Genomic DNA, 3,515 nt, shown 5'->3' with positions numbered 1-3,515 from the left:
AGAGAAAAATATTACTTTCAACTCAAGCATAAAATTCCCCTCTTAGAAATGAATGCAGAAGATTTTCATCTCAATGTGAGAACTTCATTCAAGTAATTAAAAAAGAGAGACTAGATCAAGCCAGAAAGCATGATAGTGATGACTTTTTTTAAAAAATTGTTTTGCTTATATTCAATTTCTTAAAACTTTTAATGCTATTATTATATAAGTCATTTTCCTGAGCTAACTTTTTACACATAATTTCTTTAACATAACTTTTTGCTATAGCTACATACATAGAAAAAATAAACAATATGGAGCAGCTATGTCTTCAACTTAGAAATGAGATAGAAATTCTTAAAAAAGAAAATGAGTTGCTTAAAGGTTCTTCATTACTTGTTATCCAAAAGTTTGAGAATGTGCACAATCAAATTGTATATGAAACTGATGAAGATGAACTTGCGAAAGGAACGGAGTGGATCTTCAAGAAAAGGCCCGCCAAGAAGAGAAAACCTGATCGCTCTCCTGACTCCATATCTCCTTCCAAGGCATCAGTTTATGCAATTAAGAATGCCTCAGCAGACCAAAAATCATCACGTTCATGAACTACTCAGATCTCCTTCTCATTGCTAAAACAGCTGTAAAGAAGAATTTTCTATCAAACTTTTAAATAGTTCTTTGTACAAAATCAGTACATCTGAGGTTAATGACTACAGATCAATAACAAAAGCACTATCTACGCAAAAAATTGTTTGGTATTCTTATGAAAATAAACAACTGCGTCCGATAAAAGCTAAACACCTTCCAAAGTCATGTGACCCGTCTGAGATTGTAACTGATCTGCAAGAGAAAGGATTGAACATTCTAAATGCGGTGAATAAGTGGCTCAAAAGAGCCACTCGACATGTTTATGCCCACATTTGATGCGTCCGAAGATATTAAGAAAATACACGAAATCAAAACTATATTGAATTGTGTAATTAAAATAGAAACAATAAAGCGGTCGAGACAAATACCACAATGTAAAAGATGTCAAGAATATGGTCACACTCAAAACTATTGTTTCAAAATAGCACGATGTGTTAAATGTGCCGGCAACCATAAGACAATAGAATGCAAAAAGCCTGATCAGCAACAACCTAAATGCTGCAACTGCGGAGAAGAACATCCGGCCAATTACAGAGGTTGTGTAGTGGCTAAGGAGCTCCAAAAACAAAGAAATAAAATAATTCAAGAGAAGAATGGAAATCTCCAGCGAAATAAAGTGACCAAAAATCAACATAATAATAAACCATCTGATTTAATAAGCAAAAACTTAAAACCTACTAACAAAAACAATCCAACGTTCGCTGAAATGGTGCGATCCAACGCCCAGCCTGATGAAAATCATAAAATTCTTAACCAAATATTAGAAAAATTAACTCTACAAGAAAGCTACTATAAAATGTTAGATAAGAGGCTTACTAAGTTGGAACAAAAACAGATAACTTAATTAATAATGTCAAGTTTACTAAAAATAATGCTTTGGAACTCTAATGGTCTACTCAAACATTTTAGAGAGCTTGAACTTGTTTTAGCAGCCAGAGAAATAGATGTTTGCCTTATTACTGAAACGCATTTCACACATCATTCATACCTAAAATTTAAAAACTACGAGTTTCATCACGTAGTACATCCCAGTAATTGCGCTCGAGGAGGAAGTGGAATCTTAATTCGGAAATCTTTTAAGTATTTCGTATCCAAAATAATCTCCAATGAAGAATTTCAGGCGATAACCATTACGCTTGATCTGCAATGTAAATTACAAATTACTTTTGTCTACAGCCCGCCAAGGCACAAAATTAAAACAGAGCAGTACAAACAGCTTATTGAAATGCACAAACACCGCTTCATCATGGGCGGTGACTTCAATGCAAAGCATACGCACTGGGGTTCTCGTCTAATCACAACCAAGGGGAGAGAACTTCTAAAACCGATACAACAAACTGGCTGTGAATGCATGTCATCCAGAAACCCTACGTATTGGCCAACTGATACTGAAAAAATACCAGACCTCCTTGATTTCTTCATCATAAAGCAAGTCTCGACATACAATCTTAAAATCGAAGACGGAACCGAACTTAACTCTGACCACTCCCCGGTATACCTTACTACATATGGCTCTCCTATTGTTAACAACGTGACGACTAAAATTGTCAATAAGTCAACTGACTGGAATTACTTTAGAACATTCCTTTCTAATAATATTTCGGCTTCGACTGAAATTTACGGTGAAGGCGATGTGGAGTTCGAAATTATAGACCTTACAAGAAAGCTTCAACAAGCCGCGAGGTTAAGCACTCCTATATGGAAGAAATCAAACTGTCCGCATGGATATCCAACGGCCATATTAGAACTACTACAAAAAAAACGAAAAATGAGGAAAAAGTGGCAACACTTGAGATCCCCAGCAGTTAAAGCTAATTTAAATAGGCTGACTAAAGAACTTACCTCTGAGATTAACCGCTTTAAAAATAACCAATTCCATTCATACTTGTCTGATTTGACCAATGATCGCAGCACAGATTACTCCTTGTGGAAATGCACTCGAAATATAAAACGTCCAGCCTCTCATAACGCACCAATAAAGACCTTCACTAGCCAATGGGCCAATAGTGATAAAGAAAAAGCTGAACTTTTTTCTGAACATTTAACAAAAGTATTCTCTATTTCTGGTAGTGAGAATGGTGTTGAAACTTGTAATCTGGGTACTAATAGCATAAACAATTTGCCGCCAACTAGCGAGCTTGAAGTAATGATGATAATAAAGAACGAACTTAAGCTAAAAAAAACACCAGGATATGATCTCATAACTGCAGAACTTTTTAGAGAAATCCCAGCTAACTGCATAGTTAAAGTTACTAACATCTTCAATGCTGTTCTACGATTGAAATAGAAAGTCTGTTCAGCAGTATTCTTAGACGTATCCCAGGCTTTCGACAAAGTTTGGCATACAGGTCAACTAACAAAAATAAGAGACATTTTTCCGTTGAAGTATTTCGATATGGTTTCTTCTTATTTGACCAATCGTTACTTCCGTGTTAAGCATGGAAACGATTACAGTGAACTCCAAAAAATTAACGGTGGGGTACCCCAAGGCAGTGTACTTGGTCCTTTGTTATATTTAATATACACACATGATTTGCCAACGAGCTCAGCGACGTTTACAGCGACGTTTGCTGACGATACAGCTGTTCTAGCGATTGGAGATGATGAACTAACAGCAGCCAGGCGTCTGCAGTTTTCTGTCAATGACATTACCGCTTGTGCTGAAAAGTGGAAAATAAAACTTAACCACTATAAATCAGTTCACGTCGACTTTACAAACCGAAATATCAGATTTATGCCCCTCTACATTGATGGAATACAAATTCCACATTCTAATACGGTTAAGTACCTCGGTATGACATTGGATGCAAAGCTGAGATGGAATGAACATGTAAAAAAAAAGAGAGATGAACTGAATATAAAATACAGATCAATCAAATGGCTTATTG

The sequence above is a fragment of the Teleopsis dalmanni genome, chromosome X (assembly GCF_002237135.1).
Source record: "Teleopsis dalmanni isolate 2A chromosome X, ASM223713v2, whole genome shotgun sequence".
NCBI lineage: Eukaryota > Metazoa > Arthropoda > Insecta > Diptera > Diopsidae > Teleopsis > Teleopsis dalmanni.
This window is presented reverse-complemented; position numbering follows the sequence as displayed.